Source organism: Pygocentrus nattereri, chromosome 6, assembly GCF_015220715.1.
Source record: "Pygocentrus nattereri isolate fPygNat1 chromosome 6, fPygNat1.pri, whole genome shotgun sequence".
In the NCBI taxonomy this organism is placed as follows: domain Eukaryota; kingdom Metazoa; phylum Chordata; class Actinopteri; order Characiformes; family Serrasalmidae; genus Pygocentrus; species Pygocentrus nattereri.
Genome location: NC_051216.1, coordinates 47,442,260 through 47,461,798, shown reverse-complemented (window position 1 = coordinate 47,461,798; position 19,539 = coordinate 47,442,260). Strand labels below are relative to the sequence as shown.

The 19,539-nt window shown below is 45.1% G+C and overlaps 1 protein-coding gene across 2 annotated transcripts in view; it reads right to left on the bottom strand.

Moving 5' to 3' along the window:
* Positions 1-6,819, bottom strand: part of tbl1x (transducin beta like 1 X-linked) — a 32,652-nt gene extending 25,833 nt beyond the window's left edge. For both annotated transcript variants that reach the window (XM_037539010.1, XM_017723591.2), the window contains exon 1: positions 6,603-6,819. The gene's annotated coding sequence lies outside the window, so the exon portion shown is untranslated. The remainder of the gene's footprint in view (positions 1-6,602) is intronic.
* Positions 6,820-19,539: the final 12,720 nt, after the last annotated feature.

The window sequence follows — 19,539 nt, the reverse complement described above, 5'->3', positions numbered from 1 at the left end:
CTCCGTCTGTCTGTCTCTCTCTCTCCCGTCTCTCTCTCTCCCCTGTCTCTCTCTCTCTCTCCCCCTCTGTCTCTCCCTCTCTCCCCCTCTGTCTCTCCCTCTCTCTCTCTCCCTCTCTCCCCCTCTGTCTCTCCCTCTCTCTCTCTCCCTCTCTCTCCCTCTGTCTGTCTCTCTCTGTCTCTCCCTCTGTCTCTCCCTCTGTCTCTCCCTCTGTCTGTCTCTCTCTCTCTCTCCCCCGTCTCTCCCTCTCTCTCTCCCCCTCTCTCTCTCCCCTGTCTCTCTCTCTCTCCCCCTCTGTCTCTCCCTCTGTCTCTCCCTCTCTCCCCCTCTGTCTCTCCCTCTCTCTCTCTCCCTCTGTCTCTCCCTCTCTCCCCTGTCTCTCTCTCTCCCTCTGTCTCTCTCTCTCTCTCTCAAACATTAACCCAGTCAGCTCCTAATGATTTACAGCTCTCAGTGTGAATCCCCTGCTGCCTCCCTCGCTCTCGCTTAACGTGGGGCCAGAGAACAGCACATACTCTAAACTGAGACTCGCTTCAGGCCTGAAGTTCAGGGATCCAGTTTTACATAACCAGCGACGGTGTGGGCGGAGGGGGTGTTTCCTGCGCTGGGATCATCCGCACCTTCTGGACCCAAACCAAAGCTTCCTCGAGTGCCGTGAAGACAAACTTCGGTTTATAGCTGTAATAATAAGGTCACGACCTCGTAACTTCAACAAAAGCTTTGGCTCAGCAGAACCGCGGTTCCTCCGCAGACACTCGCACTGAAACCCAGAATAACGGCTTTAAAGGGCTCAAATCAAGGAAGACTGAACTTTTCCCGCCTTTCTTTTCTTTTTTTTGAACGGGAGAGGTCAGAGGTCCACAAAGCCCACATACAGACACTAAACCGCAAACACAAGCTCCTTTGAGTTCACTGTTTTTGTGATGTCACAAAAACAGCAGCAGTGTACAGTTTAGCCCCGCCCACTCATGAGGAAGTGTTTCAGCCCTGCACAATACGGGAACACGGACAGCCTGTTTAATTTAAAGGGATAAAGAGAGGCAGTGAGCACAAGGGAGGCGTTTCCAATAAAGCGGCCAGCGAGTGGAAGCACAAGGGAGGTGTTTCCAATAAAGCGGCCAGCGAGTGCAGAAGTCCACGGCGTGCTGCAGCAGTGCGTCAGACAGACACTGAACTGCAGCGAGATGTGAAAGGTGAAGAACTGCTGACTCAAATTCCAGAAACCTCGGCATTATAACTTCCTCATTATCAAACATCTGTGTCACCACAACCACAAGACTGAAGGTCATTACAGAACCGGGTTCACACACACAGGACCGCACTTCACCACGACCCCCGGCCTAACGCCCTACAGCGCAAACAAAATATTTACATAAATAAAACAATATTTTCCCCACAAATGACAAATGATGATCATAGAAAACTAAGAACAAAACACTGGAAGGGTTCTACACTTTAAAAAACGGTTCTGTATAGAACCAGGACCTCTCGAAGAACCCTACGCATGGTGAAATGGTTGTTGAAGCCATTTTCTTCACTGAAGAACCCTCGAGGAACCATCGTTTCAACTGGGAAACAGAACAAAACACAAACTGTGTCCTGTGCAAAAGTCAAGGCACCTTTTCCCCATTCGTCAAACGGAAATTGTGCAGAATAATGACGTTTATTTGGCTCCCTCCTTATTTTCACGTAGAAAATCAACACACAGTCTGACCGAGGGTGTTTTCTTTATTTATTTATAAAACTCTAAATATAATAAATAATAATAATAATAATAAAAATATCGCCGCTGTCAGGAGAAAACCTTGTATCTCTATTTTTGTTTTTCAGTTTTTTACACATTTTGAAAATTCCTGTTGTTTTTTACATCGTGTGTAAATTTCATGATGATTGGACCAAAAGAAACGGCCCGAAAAGACTTGGAAAGACGTCTGGTTCCATTGACTCCCATTAAAAGTAAAGTAGGTTCTTTCCTTCTCCTGTAAAGTTCCTATTTTGGAGATACGAGGTTTTCTTCTGACAGCAGCGATATAACATTTATTTCTGTAGTTACAAACGCAGTGATGGGACGAGCTCAGCAGGTCGGCGGATCTGCCCGCCTGCACCGCCGGAAGCTTCAGCGTAGCGGAAGCTTGTGGTGAGAGTTGCCGAGGGGTTTTCCAGCCCACGACAGACGACGCTCGCTCTCAGAATCTCAGCTGAACCGCGAGAGCCTCCGAGATTCAGAGCGAGAACGCTGGTCTGGCCACAGGACACAAACAATCTAGAACACTAAGGACAAAATCGGAAACCCATCCATCCTGTTTCTGCAGCCTCAGCAACGTCGTCCTCATGGACTCCTTGGCCCGATGCCGAGAACCGTGAGTCTGAGCCGCGAAAGTTCCACGTTGTTGTTCATTTTAACTTGAAACATCTACATAAAAGACACTTCGACACAGCTTAGTGCACAACTACTGTCCAGTTAGCTGGACTGCACATACAGATGGTGCTTCAAGGGTTCTTTAATAAAGAAAACAGTTCTATAGAACCAGGAACTCTCGCATTAATCAGTACGTTGCATGATTAGGGTTTGTTGCATCTTGAAATGGTTCTTCAGATTGATGGAGAACATGCTGAAGATGGTTCTACATAGCACCAAAAAGGTGCTACAGAGAACCCTTTTATTTAGAACCACCATTTTGGCAGAAAAAACGTGAACTTTAGATGATGTAGACTACACACTCTTCAACGGAAAAGGATCTACATTGAACCATGAACACTCAAAGAACCCTTTGCAGGGACAGCAGAGGAGGGGAAAGTTCAGCTCCTCACTGCTGGGCTTTAGTTACATTTAGGGATCAGACGCCTTCAAAGAGGGGGGCAGTTATTTATTATCACCCCCACTAATTCTTCAGTGATGCGAAGCTGAAGTCAGAGATTCTCCAGATTCTCGTTTGAATTTTCCCGTTCCACCTTAAATGGTCGCCAGAATGTAACTATGGCACCTTTTAAGGTGGAAGGGGAAATTTAACTAGCTAGCTACCAAGACATCAGGACAACTAGTGACGACCAAAATCCACTGAAACCACATTAAACTGAGATAATGTGATGGTTATCGTGATTTATTAACAGAGAAGATTCTCACATCTGTGGGTGTCTCTGGTCCTCAGATGGAGGTTCACGCGTAGTTGCATTCAAAAAGGTGTCGCAGCAGGGGGCGCTATAACGACAGCCAGGCCTGACCAAGCGGTCTTGTACCGCCAGCTTGCTTCTCAACTGCCACAGCGGACGACCACTTACGTCTCACGTAAAGACGACATAAAAATATGATTAATTATCGATTTCCAGTCCAAGAGAAGAGGCAAAGCAGCTGGCGCTCCTCCACCGTCCACATTTGGCCGTTGAGGCTGCTGGAATAACAGTAGATCCTCTCTGATCCGCACTCTATCGCCCCCTTCAGTGCTGAGTGTTTTAACCTCCACAGCAAGGTAAGAACGCGCGGCGAGTTTGTACAGAAGGACCGAGCGTTTGCAGTGTGTTGACTGAGCGTTCAGGGTGTTTCTGGCCTAGAGGCCAGAGCTCACCGACCCAACAGACAGCAGCAAACCGAAACGTCTGGTTGGTGTGCTGTATGTGACCATTCAGAGCTTCTAGAAGACTCCAAGCCTGTTACTGGTACCGGGTAACTCGCCTACTATTACTCTCAAACAAGCTGATTAGACCGCCGCTGCTTGAGAACGCTGAGTCAGCTCGTCATGACCTTCAAGCAAAACATCTGAAAGTCGTGAGCAGCCAGACACAACAGGACCCGCGACCACCACTGCTCGCTGGGTCCACACGGCCCAGAAAACGGGCTACAAAGGCGGCGAGTTGCCAGCCAGCTGGCCCTCAGCCCATGAGAACAAGGCCAAGAGAGCAGCCTTCCCATCAGACACGTCAACCACCGGCCTGTGAAGGCAAGCCAGCGCCAGGGCGGCCGCCGCAGGACCTTCGTTTCTGATGTTGGCCGCGCGTTACTATAGTTACGTCCACATACAAATATACACCGTGTGGCCAAAAGTTTGTGGATGCATATCCAAAGTTTCTTCCAAAATCAAGAGTATTAAACATGAGGTTGTCTCCTCGTTCCTGCAGCATGTGGCTCTTTCACTGCCCTGTCGTGGCTCCACAGCTGAATCAGATCAGCAGGTAATAATAAAATAATCCTCCTCTACAGTAAAATAAAGCTCTGCTGATCCTTCAACACAGTTTAACAGTAAATGGTCTCAAACGCTGGAGTTAATGTAGAACTGCTGATTCACCCTTTAACCCTGAAGATCAGCGCAGACGGCTGGTCACCATAGCAACACAGACGACAGTCTCACCCAGCTAGTAGCTACGAAACGTCAAAGAGAGAGATTTAAGACGGACATCGATAATCTGGAGATGATCTGACTGATCAGCGTTTATAATCACTCCAGCTGGTTTCCTGATACGTTTAACTTGTGCGGTTCACCCCTCAAGCTACTACCATACAATAAATTCTTCTCCCACTGTCCCATGACCGACTGGTGAAACGTTCCACCGTTTCTACATTTATCGTGATGCGTCTCGATAACGAACGATATGAATTTCGTTTATCGTGACGTTTTTGGCCATATCGCCCGGCTCTTAACTCAGACACTGTTGGATGGTAAATAAAACGTCTATGTCTGTGTGGTAGTCATGGCAACCCCTGGTTCCTATCACCACCACTGCAAGGAGAACCTGTAAAGAGTCCGTAAGTTTCTCTACAGTCAACAAACCTCTCTGAAGGAGCTCACAGCTCCACCGCTGTGTTATCAGTCGAGCTGAAGATCCTCTTTAATGGGTGATTGATCAGGTTCTAATCGATGTTAGGTGCCACTTTATTAACCACCTCTCCCACACTCACTCAGGACCCTGTATACACTAAAGGGTACCTTCATCTTCATCATCGCCATCTTCATCACATAATCGTGCAGGTATAACGCACGGCTCCTTACAGTATTAAAGTGATAAAGATCAAAGAACTCAGGGGTGGGAGAGACAGAGACAGAGAGAGAGAGAGAGAGAGAGAGAGAGAGGGGAGAGAGAGAGAGAGGGGAGAGAGAGAGTGTGACAGAGAGAGAGAGAGAGAGAGAGAGAGAGAGAGAGAGAGAGAGAGAGGGAGGGAGGGAGAGAGAGAGAGAGGAGAGAGAGAGAGAGACAGAGAGAGAGAGAGACAGAGAGAGAGAGAGAGAGGAGAGAGAGAGGGAGAGAGAGAGTGTGAGAGTGAGAGAGAGGAGAGAGAGGAGAGAGAGAGAGAGGGAGAGAGAGAGAGTGTGAGAGAGAGACAGAGAGAGAGAGAGAGAAAGAGAGAGGAGAGAGTGTGTGAGAGAGAGAGACAGAGAGAGGAGAGAGAGAGACAGAGAGAAAGAGAGAGAGACAGAGAGAGAGAGGAGAGAGAGAGAAAGAGGAGAGAGAAAGAGAGAGAGAGAGAGAGAGAGAGAGAGAGGAGATAGAAAGAGGGAGATAGAGAGAGAGAGAGAGAGAGAGAGAGAAAGAAAGAGAGAGACAGAGAGAGACAGAGAGAGAGAGAGGTGAGAGAGAGAAAGAGGAGGGAGAGAGAGAGAGAGAGAGAGAGAGAGAGAGAGAAAGAGAGAGAGGAGATAGAAAGAGAGAGAGAGAGAGAGAGAGAGAGAGAGAGGAGATAGAAAGAGAGAGAGAGAGGAGATAGAAAGAGAGAGAGAGAGTGAGAGAGAGGGAGGAGATAGAAAGAGAGAGAGTGAGAGAGAGGGAGGAGATAGAAAGAGAGAGAGAGAGGGGAGATAGAGAGAGAGAGAGAGAGAAAGAGAGAGAGGAGATAGAAAGAGAGAGAGAGAGAGAGAGAGAGAGAGAGAGAGAGAGAGAAAGAGAGAGAGAGAGAGAGAGAGAGGAGATAGAAAGAGGGAGATAGAAAGAGAGAGAGAGAGAGAGAGAGAGAGAGAGAGAGAGAGAAAGAGAGAGAGGGAGGAGATAGAAAGAGAGAGAGAGAGGAGATAGAGAGAGAGAGAGAGGAGATAGAGAGAGAGAGAAAGAGAGAGAGGAGATAGAAAGAGAGAGAGAGAGAGAGAGAGAGAGAGAGAGAGGGAGAGAGAAAGAGAGAGAGAGAGAGGAGATAGAAAGAGGGAGATAGAAAGAGAGAGAGAGAGAGAGAGAGAGAGAAAGAGAGAGAGAGAGAGAGAGAGAGAGAGAGAGAAAGAGAGAGATAGAAAGAGAGAGAGAGAGGAGATAGAAAGAGAGAGAGAGGAGATAGAAAGAGAGATAGAAAGAGAGACAGAGAGAGAGAGAGAGAGTGTTAGAGAGAGAGAGAGAGAGAGAGAGAGAGAGAGGAGATAGAGAGAGAGAGAGGAGATAGAGAGAGAGAGAGAAAGAGAGAGAGGAGATAGAAAGAGAGAGAGAGAGAGAGAGAGAGAGAGAGAGAGGAGATAGAAAGAGGGAGATAGAAAGAGAGAGAGAGAGAAAGAAAGAGAGGAAGAGGAGATAGAAAGAGAGATAGAAAGAGAGACAGAGAGAGAGAGAGAGTGTTAGAGAGAGAGAGAGAGAGAGAGAGAGAGAGAGAGAGAGAGTGTAAACGAATCAATGAAACGCGTGCGTGTTCTTACCCGTCAGTCCGCGCGAGCCCCGGTTTCTTCCTCGTTCACCGCTCCTTCCCGCCCATCCTGTTTACTGTTGTTGTTGTTTTGCTTGTTTGTTTGTTTGTTTGTTGCGGCGACGAAGAAAGAAAATAAAAAAGAAACGGCGCGAATGTTAAGGTCGCGTTCACTCGCTGGTCGCGCGCACGGTGCCGAGCGCGTTCACGAGGAGAGGGAGGAAGGGGCGGGGCCTGAGGGCTGACCCGCCATGAGGAAGTGAGCGAGAGGGAAAGTGACGAGGACCAACAAACAACAACAACAATAACAATAACAACAACAAGAACCGCCATTTTAGGGTCTGACGGCCTAGTTTATACGGAGTCCTGTGGCTCTTGGTGGCTTTTGATGCTGGTTGTTAAAGTGACGCCTTGAACCCACTTATTCATGAAATGTAAGCAACACTTTAGCACGCAGGTTGAGGACTGTGGGGATCTGGGGGGTTTCACAAAGCAAGCTTTCTCAGTTTAGCCAGATAACTGAAGCCCAAAGTCAAGCTTCCCTGCTCAGGAAAAACATAGAAAACACTGAAAGAGTCTGGAGGCTCCTGGTGGTCTCCAGCAGTCACGGATGGTGTTCGGTCTTTGTGCTAATGGGTTCATATAATAGAGTAAAGGACTCTAAAGGTTTAAAAGGTGTTGTAGACGCACTCCAGATGCCTTTCATGCTTTCCTAATGGGATATAAAGGCATCCTACATTAAACTAGTGATATATATAACACCAACCATTAAGCTAACTGTCTTCTTATTAGTGTTATACTGTTATGCAGATAACAAAACGTACAAACAGCGCAAAAAACACACTGATTCCCTCAGCTCTCGTGTAGTGAGTTACAGCCTGAGGTCAGTCGGTCCAGTTTATTGTCAAAGGAGCGACTACAGACTATGATGAGTTAATGACTTAACGGGGAAGAGAGAGCGGAAGGAAAAGCCAGTCTCTTGGGGCTAGTCGTCAGCCATTAGCCATCAGCCTAGCATGGAGACTGGCCACGTGCACCGCCTACGGCAGTCCTCGCTCGGCCGGCGGCTTCAGGTGTCGGCCCACAAGCTAAAACTGATAGTATTAGTACCCTGCTGAAAAAGACCATTTGAACCATTAGGGTTAAAACTTGATGGTTTAGCTTTTTTACGGGAATTAGCTTAATGGTTACCACCTGACATCACCAGTTTTCTGCAGGATGCCTTTGGATCCCAACAAATGCCTTTGGAATCAGTCCTGGAAAAGCTGGAAAACCATTATAATTCTTTATACTGTAATAACAACCCATCAGGAAAATGCAGAATATCATTTGTGACCATTGGACACCACCAGGAACCAATGGTTCATTTAATGGTTTCTCTGATTTTTTAGCAGGGCAGCTTGCAATATTTACAGTGTCTGATGCTTGCAGATGTGGAAGAGACACAAATATAAGACAAATGTCTTTCGGCCGTAAAATAACATTTAGGCCCGTTTTGGCTGCACTCAGAGAAGGTTCACTAAGGCATCCAAAGCAGTTTTATTTGAAAGAAACAAATATAAATACACCAAGTGGAGTGGATCAAAAACAGCAGTGCTGCTGGACTGAGAATAGTCCACAAACCAAAAATATCCAGTCAACAGTGTCCTGTGGGCAGCGTCCTGTGGGCAGCGTCCTGTGGGCAGCGTCCTGTGGGCAGCGTCCTGTGATCACTGATGAAGGACTAGAGGATGACCAACACAAACTGTGCAGCAGCAGATGAGCTGTCGTCTCTGACTTTACATCTACAAGGTGGACCGGCGAGGTAGGAGTGTCTAATAGAGTGGACAGTGAGTGGACACAGTGTTTAAAATCTCCAGCAGCACTGCTGCGTCTGATCCACTCGTACCAGCACAACACAAACTAACACCCCACCACCACGTCGGTGTTACTTCAGTGCTGAGAATGACCCACCACCCAAATAGTACCTGCTCTGTGAGGGTCCATGGGGGTCCTGACCACTGAAGAACAGGGTAACAGAGTATCAGAGAAACAGATGGACTACAGTCTGTAACTGTAGAACTACAGAGAGCAGCTATACGGTCAGTGGAGCTGATAAAGTGGACAGTGAGCGTAGAAACAAGGAGGTGGTCATAATGTTATGCCGATCGACGTATGTAAATGAGCTCTGTTCCGATTGGCTATCCTTATCGATCCTCATTCAAAAAGGAGTCTGGGCCGAAACATACCTTATAACTTCAGCCTGAAGGGGCGGGGCTAAACTGCAGCAGGCTGAATATATTTAGGTGGATTTGTGCCTTTCATGAGATCACAAAAAGAAACCATTTACAATAGACTGTATGGGCTGGTAGTGAATAGCATTTCTATACTTTAACTGTACATTTCAAAAAGTATGGAAAGTATGATTTAGTAACAAAAACAACCTGTTTAAATCTTAAGAGATAAAGAAAGGTTGGAACATTATCACGTGAAAATGAATTATGACTGTTTTAGGTACGAATAACCACAATGGTGTCAGAAGTGGGCTTCTGAGAAAAAAAAACTGAAATCCAGTAAAAATGCAGGATATGAGCATTTTAATATAACGCGAGTACATTTCTGTGTCACATACTGAAACCAAGCTCTCCAAAACTGACATATTGCAGCCTTTTTATAGCCAGTGACCTAAAAACAGCATTCATAAAACATACAGTCAGCATGAACCATGGGATTAAAACCTGTGCAGTACTTTAACAGTCCATCGCAGAATCTCTGCTGAAGTCTTTCAGGATCAGGGTTGCTCTGAAGGGAAGGCAGCGCGGTGGTGTAAGTCGTGGCGTGACGCAACACTTACTGGATTCCTCCCTTCCCCCACTCACGGCTCTATTTTGCGCCTGCACGGTCACTCGGAGGCTGATTTAATTCCCCCTTTGGCCCTGCTCAGTCATTCACATTGGGAAAGTAAATAACAAGTTGACATCATTACAGCCCTGCATTAGAGTGACACATTCCTCTGGGTCCCGTATTCACTCAGATATAAACACACTGACAAAAACACAGGCACTGCTTCACTTGCATGTCTTCTAGGAGACGAATTATCTGAACCAAAGTGACTGAGATTTTCAACATAAGGCCTGAAATCCAAATTTTGCCAAGACATTCTGCTGCAATTGCCACTCGACTGCTTAACCATGTTGTACCAAAATCGTTTACAGGAGTGTGATCTGTTTTTGGTGCTCCACTTAAAAAGAGACGGTGCTTCAATGGTTCTTCAGTAAAGAACACGGTGCTATATGGCACTATAAACACTCAAAGAACCCTCGGAGTGGTTAAAGGGTTCTTTGAAAGGGTGCTTTGGATTCTTCATCAATCTTTGGAGTGATGGAGAAAGTGCTGTGCATGGTTCTATATAGAACCTTTCTGAAAAGGGCTGTATACAGCACCCAAAAGGGTTCCTTTACTGTTACAAGCTTGACATCATAACAATAGAAGAACCCTTTTGAGTGCTACTTAGAACTGTTTTCAAAAAGGTTCTATATAGCACATTTTCTGTCTTTAGCACATTTTCAGAATCCTTGTAGTTTTGAAGGCATCGTCTGAAATTTCCTCACTGTACAGCTTATTTATTTAAACAGTAGAACATGAAAGGGGGCGTGTTATCGCGAAATAACATCGCAGCTGTGATTTGGTCGGAAATGTGTGACCATACCGAATACCATTCGCCAAACGTGTGGTCTGATCTTCAGAGTCGGACCAAATCAGACTGAGCCGTAAAACTGAGCCAATATCAGGTTCAGCTCAGTTTGGTCAGTTTGTCCAGATCAGTATTAATGTTGTTTTGTTCCAGCCGGTCTGTAAAGCTTCTTACAGCCCGTTTAGTTTGGCGAATGGTGTTGGGTTCATTTCTGGCTGATTCCAGGTTGTTCAGCTGTTCTTCTGTCACAAAATATTACAACTTTATTCTCAAAGGCTACTATTTTAATTTTAATTTAAAATTTTAACAGTGGCCCTAAAACACCATTATAGAAATGGGCTAAAATAGTTTTGCAGGCCCAGTAGGACTGTGCTGCGGGCCTTGTGTTTGACCCATGCTCTCTAACTGAAAGGCAAAAGGGCCCTACTTTTTTCGGCAGAGGGAATTTCCAATATTAAAGCACATCTGATACACACACACACACACACACACACACACACACACACACACATGCATACATGTTCCGTGATTCTTTGCTTTATGCTTGTGCTTTATTTTGCAGACCTTTTACATAAAGCAGCAGAACACTGAAGGTCGTGGGTTATTCACCAACCAAATCACAGCCGTGATGTTTTTCACCATAAAGGAACTGAACGGAATTTCCCGTCCGGTTGAGTAACGCTAACGTGAACGCCAGGCTCATCGCTTCAGAGGTCGTTTTGGGTGTGTTCCCTGTCTCTATGCTGGGAGCTTTTTTTGTTCAGGTTGCGTAGTCTTGCATCATTGCAGTGTGAGATTAGCCCTGAGAAACACAGTGAGAAACACACACACTCACACACACTCACACACCCTCACACACACTCACACACACAGAATACATGGTGCTTTCATATATGTCAGTGTGTTTAACCATTTCCAGCCCTTTCCTACCGTGCTACCGTGCCTTTAAGACCAAAATATGCAAATGAGGCTTGCTCTGATTGGCTGCCCTGTGTTGCACCTCATTCAAAAAGCCTGGGCTGAAACACTTGTAACTTCAGTTTGAGTGGGCGGGGCTAAACTGCTGAAGGCTCAATAGGTGGATGTATGTAAATGCATTGGCTTTGGTGACATCACAAAAACAGCTCATTTAAAATGAGCAGTTAATATTTGGACCGTACCCTCTCAGAAAAAAGGTACTAGACTGTCGCTGGGGCGGTTCCGCTCTTGTCACTGGGGCGGAACCCTCAAGGGAACATCACTGAACCATAATCCATTGAGATATGTTCTAAGCTGGACTGACTCCACACGCCCTGCCTCGCCTCGCCTCCAGGCTTTTACTCTACTGCTCTGTTTTAAAACATTCGGTTATGAAAAGGAACAAATACCAACTTTTCACCTGGAGGAACTGATTTAAGCTCTACAATCAGACCTTAAACCCACTGTAGAAGCTCTGAGGGAACATCTACACTGTTGATACCTTGATGGACGAGAAATGTTCCTGAACAGAACCTTCATTTCTACCAGCGTATAGACTGGGAATGAAACTCTAGCCATGTTTACTTATTACATCAGACTTTTTATTCCCAAAAAATGATGACGATTCTGTTTTCCATAATACGAGTCCTTTAAAAAGGAGTAAGGTGGGCCGTCCTAAGTGCCGAGTCTACTCAAAGTCACTTCAGCACTCCATCTAAAACCTGGAGTTCACTCGGCATGCGCGTCTCTTAGCAGGTTTATGGTGGTTTAGCTTCCTGCCGTGGTGCTGGCTCTGACCTCCTAACAAAGAACAGGTTCAACCCCCCCCACGCCAGACTGATGAGGGTCACATGACCTTTCTAGACAGTGCTGAGCATGGCGGTAATATGGTGCTGTGGAGGAAGGGCTACGCTATGCTACACCGCCCAGAGAGACAGTCAGAGAGACAGACAGAGAGACCGACAGACAGAGAGAGAGAGAGAGAGAGAGAGTTGAACTCTCTCACCCTCAACATACCACACACCCCAGAGCTCTTTACATTAAAAACAGTGCAAAAAAACAGCAGAATGTGTTCATTTCCACACAAATCAGAGTGTTTTGAATCAGAATCAACACCATGTATGTAATATATTTTATTCCTTTAACTGATAATTATGTACAAATCTGCCTGTTATAACTGCTGGAAGGAAATCTTGTATTATTCTTCCCTTTCCCTGTGCAGTGATGAGCCAAAACATTATGACCGCTCACAGATTAAGCCAGTAATGCTGATTATCTCATAACAAAGGTGCAGCTGACGTGTTGGACACAGGAAAACAGGGCGTACAAGAAGGCCCGAGTGACTTCGGCCCCGTCCCATTTCACTCCTCGCCCCTACCACTGAGCCCTACCCCTCTGTTTTGTGTTCACGTCTAGGTGTAGGGCGTCCCGATTCCTGTTGAGATAGAGGGCTGGGGTGAAGTGTTGGGGCTATATGACCCTCTGAGGTTTTTCAGAGACTCCAAACAGAGAGATACGAGAAAAACAGAGAAACCGGGGAGACGGAGAACAAGAGACCAGAGAAACCCACAGATGTGGGAATTTTCTCTGTTAATAAATCACGATGACCATCATATTATCTTAGTTTAATGTGGTTTCAGTGGATTTTGGTTCTTTTATTCATAACAAGGATAAAAATCACTAGTTGTGCTGACGTCTTGGCAGCTACATTTCCCGTTCCACCTTAAATGGTGTGTTTAAGGTGGAACGGGAAAATTCTAACAAGAATATCTGACTTCAGCTTAAGAGACCCTTATTAGTCCCACAACGGGGAAATTTCACCTCCGCATTTAACCCATCCATGAAGTGAAACACCACATACACTCTAGTGAGCACACACACACTAGGGGGCAGTGAGCACACTTGCCCGGAGCGGTGGGCAGCCCAACCACAATAACTGCCCCCCTCTTTGAAGGCATATGATCCCTAAATGTAACTAAAGCCCAGCAGTGAGGAGCTGAACTTTCCCCTCCTCTGCTGTCCCTGCAGACGGGCAGGGTCGCCTACAGAGCGGCGCTGGTAGATCTCAATCCGATCGAGCATCTGTGGAATGTTCTGGAATGTTTAGATCTGTAGCGGCTCCACATCGGTGGCACACGGACGTCCAACGCATTTCGTTATGAGTTATTTCAAATTGAAGTTGAAAGATTTATGTTTATGATGAGTTCCATTTTTCTTAAATCCAATTTAAAAATTGTTATCCAGTGTTTTCATGTCACCTACCGAAGCACAGAGTTTTGTATGTACCACTATTACTACTACTACCACTACCACCACCACCACCACTACTACTACTACTACCACTATTACTACTACTACTACCACTACTACTACCACTACTACTACCACTATTACTACTACTACCACTATTACTACTACTACTACCACTACTACTACCACTATTACTACTACTACCACTACCACTACTACTACCACTACTACTACTACCACCACCACCACCACTACTACTACTACTACCACTATTACTACTACTACCACTATTACTACTACTACTACCACTACTACTACCACTACTACTACCACTATTACTACTACTACCACTACCACTACTACTACCACTACTACTACTACCACCACCACCACCACTACTACTACTACTACCACTATTACTACTACTACCACTATTACTACTACTACTACCACTACTACTACCACTACTACTACCACTATTACTACTACTACCACTACCACTACTACTACCACTACTACTACTACCACTACCACCACCACCACCACCACCACTACTACTACTACTACTACTACTACCACTATTACTACTACTACCACTACCACTACTACTACCACTACCACCACCACCACCACCACCACCACCACTACTACTACTACTACCACTATTACTACTACTACCACTATTACTACTACTACTACCACTACTACTACTACTACTACTACTACTACTACCACTATTACTACTACTACCACTACCACCACCACCACCACCACCACCACCACTACTACTACTACTACCACTATTACTACTACTACCACTATTACTACTACTACTACTACTACTACTACTACTACCACTATTACTACTACTACCACTACCACTACTACTACCACTACTACTACTACCACTACCACCACCACCACCACCACCACTACTACTACTACTACCACTACTACTACTACTACTACTACTACTACTGCTACCACTATTACTACTACTACCACTACCACTACTACTACCACTACTACTACTACCACTACCACCACCACCACTACTACTACTACTGCTACTACTACTACTACCACTACTACTACTACTACTACTACCACTACCACTACCACCACCACTACTACTACTACTACTACTACTACTACCACTACTACTACTACTACTACTACTACCACTATTACTACTACTACTACTACTACTACTACCACTATTACTACTACTACCACTACTACTACTACTACTACTACTACTACCACTATTACTACTACTACCACTACCACCACCACTACTACTACCACTACTACTACTACTACTTCCACTACTACTACTACTACTACCACTATTACTACTACTACCACTACCACTATTACTACTACTACTACCACTACTACTACTACTACTACTACCACTATTACTACTACTACCACTACCACTATTACTACTACTACTACCACTATCACTACTACTACCACTACTACTACTACTACTACTACTACTACCACTATTACTACTACTACCACTACCACTACTACTACTACCACTACCACTACTACTACTACTACCACTACTACTACTACTACTACCACTACTACTACCACTACTACTACTACTACTACTACTACCACTATTACTACTACTACCACTACCACTACTACTATTACTACCACTACTACTACTACTTAACAAAACAGGCATGTGAACTAAAGTGAATTATTTGGCCCAAAATAAAATTCTTCTGCCATTTTTTGACGATACAGTCTTACGTTGTTTTATTATATATTCCACTTCTACGCAAATAGTTAACATTTGTGTATTTAGCATATTTTCAAATATGATTCTGAATCAAATAAAATGTGTCATAGTGAAATCTTAGGTAGGTAAAGAATCATAACTGAATCGATTCAGTGCTAGACACTGTAGTGACGTACTGAATCAGTTTCGCAGCATCTAGATGAGTGATCTGATGAGTGGGGTGTGTGTGTGTGTGTGTGTGTGTGTGTGAGAAGCTATGTGCTCAAAGACTGTACACACACACCGCCCACCGCCGGCCGCCCATCCCCCACCACTACAGCGACAGTATTAGGAGGGAAACAGAGAGCGAGAGCGATGATGTTACATCAGCCGGCTGCTCTGTCGGCTCACAGCTGCACAGCCCTCACCAATCACTTTATCCAGCAAAACCCCCACATTAACACCAACAGCGCTCACTTAAAGCGGCAGTTCAGCAAAAATACCATCCCTTTGACCAATTACTCCAAATATAGCTAACCAGCCAGCGCGCTTTGGTGTGAAGTTTGGTTTTAGCTCTGAAGCTAAGAGGCTAAAGCATACGTTTCGGCCTTTATAGTAAACCTTACATTCAGATTCTCATGGGAGGCGATTTGGTGAGGACCTCTCCACCATCTCCACCACCTGCACTCTGACTACACGGAGCCCCTAAAAAACGTTAATGACATTGCGTTCCCTCGCAAAACGTAAGCATTCCCTATATATAATAATTACCCAAAATATAATATTAGATAACAAAGCAAATTGTCAGGTGTGATACCTGTCCTCACCACCAGAGGTCATCCTCACCCAAATACTGACATTCTCCCTCGGTGCACCCTGAGCACTCACCTGCAGCTCATTTCACCTGACTATTTAAGGACCTTCAGTACACTGACTCAGCGTGAAGTGTTGCCAGTCTACCTACAAAGCCTGGTCTCCTCATTGTTTATGTTTTTGGATTGCCTCGACCCTTTTCTGTGCTCTTTGACTCTTCTGGATCTCCCTTTGGTGCTTTTGCTGGTTTTGGATTTTTCTAGTCTTTTGACCTTCGGGCTGTTTTTGTCTTTGACTCTGGTTTTTGTGTTTTTGGGTTAAACGGGAATATGGATTCTAATCGGCCTGGAGAGTCTGCCTCACGCAAACGTAGGACCAGATGTGCCCAACAGCATGGCCTACAGTAGAGCTTTGTTTTTAGCGCAGAACGTTAAAGCCGTTCTCCCAGCTCCGCCAGTCTGCGCGGAGTTTATTCAGCTGTTCTCTGCAGCGTCTGTAAATGTAGCTTTGACTGTACGAGGAAACTCGTTCTCGGGTTCGGTTTGAGTCACTAACCGCAGGACCATGTCTGACTTTGAGAAGAGACGCTGTGTCTTTATATTTCAACCCAAGATCAACGGAAAATTCAACGAGCTGCTTCACCTCTGAGCTTAAGCAAAGCACAGCTTTTGCAAGCGAACGCAAACCGTTCGCATCGTGATGCAAAACATTTGCGAGGGAACGCAACACGACTAACTTCTGTTTTAACCACAGACCTTTTTGGGCTCTGTAGATTTAGGCTAGTGAATTTTAAAAATCCCAGATAGCAGATGGTTTTGGCCCAATTCTGGCTTTCCTATGTGAGTGTTGGTTAAATCCTAGGCTTGTGGGCCTGAATAGGGCCAGATTCTGGACAGCTTCATACGGTTTTGCCTTGTATCTACATTTGTGGGACAATTCTGGCGTAAATGTTGTGGGCCAACAATGTAGTTGGGCCAGAATGGGACCAGATTTGGACCATATCCTTTAGTTCTATTCACTTTACAGTGTGTGGGCCAGATCTGGGCCAACAACCCAGCCGTATTCTGGGCCAGAACAAACCAAAGATGTGGTCCAGAAATGGGCCAGACAAATTTAGCTAAATGGGAAGTGTGAACAGAATAATTGGTGACTGTTGCCCTATGTTTATGGGGGGGGATTGTATTTGACTACATTTTCCATGCCTTCTACAGCTGTATACCTGAAAAAACTACCAACTACCTAAATCATCACACTACTGCCTCAAACTGTGTCGAGTTATTAAATAATCTGTAAAAGACTTGCTTTTATATTGTCCAACACTGTATGGTAGACTGTAGACTTTCTTAACGCCTCCACAGTTTGTGACACTCTTATCCAGAGTGACCTACAATTTTATCATTCTTTACACAGGTTGGTGAAGACAGTATTGGGAGTCTTGCCCAAGGACTCTTATTAGTATAATGTAGGAAGCTGCCCAGGCTGGGATTGTACCCCAGTCTACAGCATAGAAGGCAGAGATGTTATCCACTACACTACATCACCCGTGTCTTGGCTGCTCGACTACATTTGGGGAAAGGGGAAAATTGTGCAAACCCTTTTTTCACCGAATGACCACAGTAAGAGCTTATTAAACAAAATGGACTTTGAGCAGGTCTGCTAATGGAGCAGGTCAGCAGGGTAATGGAATGACCTCCCCTAGCACATCCGAAGGAAGCGAGAAAGGGGGTGTTAAACCACACAGCAGCACAAAGAGGCATTTTGGGGGAAGGGGGGCGACCAGACAGATGTCAGAAACAGAAGAGTTGAGGTTAAAGGTCGATGACCTTTGTCCCAGAAGCTCCTTCACATGTTGGCAGATGTGTCACCTCATGAAAGAGTAGAGGTTCTCACATGTGATAGGACGGCGGCTAACGTTGTTCTGACCGACAGGCACCTTTCTGATTAAGTCGTGAAGGTTTAAAATGATGGTTCAGCCCAAACATTTGCTCAGATTTTGTCAATCAACCAAGACAATGATGGTATTTAGGATTTGAAGTTTGCTTCTTTAGCCTTGTAGCTCCTGTGCTAAAATAATGTAGCAAGTAATGGGAGCTTATGGAATCTCCTGCACTACAAAAACCATAGAGATCCAATCCCGAAAATCCAGGCAATACGTCTGTGCGTCCGCCATGTTGGAGAGGTCAAGATCTGCTTGTGAACAGATTAACTCGTATTGAGAGACGAAGAGTCTCAGGATTAAATCGGCCACGACTTCCTTACTACTCAACCCATTTACACCACATCTGTTCTGTTATAATCCTCAGACTCAGATTAATCCACGCTGCACTGCCGCTCTCGGCAGCTTTTATTACTTTAATAACTGATCATCATAATTAGCCGTCCAGACCGGCAGGACAGTGTTCAGTCTGGACCTGATGTGAGTTTAGCGCTCCGGTAAAACACAATCAGCAAATCCATCAATGAATGAATCACTTCTAATATTAATACACACAAAAATGAAACAAAGCCCCCAAAACACAGTAGGAAGGACGAAGCTAAAGTGGCTTCCTATTCGCCAGCTTCTTTTCCAGTTTGCCCGTTCCCCCTTAAATGGCGTAGCTTCAGGCACCAGAAAGTGACGGCTGCACCATTTAAGGTGGAGCAGGAAAATTTGAACAACAAATAAGCAAATAAAATGTTCATTTCAGGTTCGTGTAAGACGTTAATCTACTATGATTATCTACACGGATTAAGGAACGCTATAACTTACTACTACAAAGCTTTAACCATCACTGTAAACAAATCACTACTACATAGAGTTCAGACCCCCTGAATAGATGATTAAATGAAATCAGCTTAATATAAAACCAGAGGAAAAACCATCACATCAGCAGCTTCTCTGGGCCTCTTTGAACACACGACCGTATCTACACATAAACACCACACAGACGTGAGCGTGGATCACTGCGCTCCCTCTGATATATAATCCTATCCCACTTTCTGAGAGCGATATTCCTGAAACAGTGGAATTTTGGACAGTATCTTTCTTAAACTGCCGCTCTGTAATGGCACTGAATGCAGTCCAGCAGCGATGTTGACCTCCCCAATATGGTGGCGCCATTGACGTGCCTGGCTGGACCCGACGTGACATCTAGATATGTATATCTATGACAAAGGCATTAGCAAGTTCAGTCATTGCTCCATTGTGGTTTAAGTGCTGTCATTCTCCCTCAAGAAGAGGCATAGCAGCCCACTTTCAACTAAACGTGCTGAAAATGCTCTTAGGTATGGATTCACTATTGTTGCTGCACAAGTTAAGTGATGGATCAAGGCCGTAATTACAGGGCTTTTAAGACGTGACTGTTTTGATGTAAAATGACTCCAGAGGATAAATGTTCTTCAGTGGAAGAAGCAGACAGGGACGTTTGAGAATTAAGATGAGATAAGATAACACTTTATGGCTCCCAGAGGGAAACTGAGACTGTAAAGCCACTCAACATGAAGAATGGGTTAGAAATAGCAACGTGCTACACAACA